The following is a 261-nucleotide window of genomic DNA, read 5'->3' on the forward strand; positions in this document are numbered from 1 at the left end:
TTCCCACCCTCTGTCATTCCCGGTGGTGGTTCCCCAGGGCCGGGACCTCCCTGGCCAGCCATGAACCGTTTGTCTGGTTCGGTTTCGGTTCCTTCTCGTTCTCTCCTTGTTGTGTCCTTGTTTGTCTGAGTGTTCTCACCTGTCCCTCATGTTCTCTGCCCCTTTATATGGTTCTCCCGTTCCCTCTTGTGTTGCCAGGTCGTTGTGCTATCGTCTCCATGTGTGCTAGTTAGTCTAACCTTTTGTAAACTGAGAATTCCC

This window comes from Onychostoma macrolepis, chromosome 02 (genome assembly GCF_012432095.1).
Source record: "Onychostoma macrolepis isolate SWU-2019 chromosome 02, ASM1243209v1, whole genome shotgun sequence".
Classification (NCBI taxonomy): domain Eukaryota; kingdom Metazoa; phylum Chordata; class Actinopteri; order Cypriniformes; family Cyprinidae; genus Onychostoma; species Onychostoma macrolepis.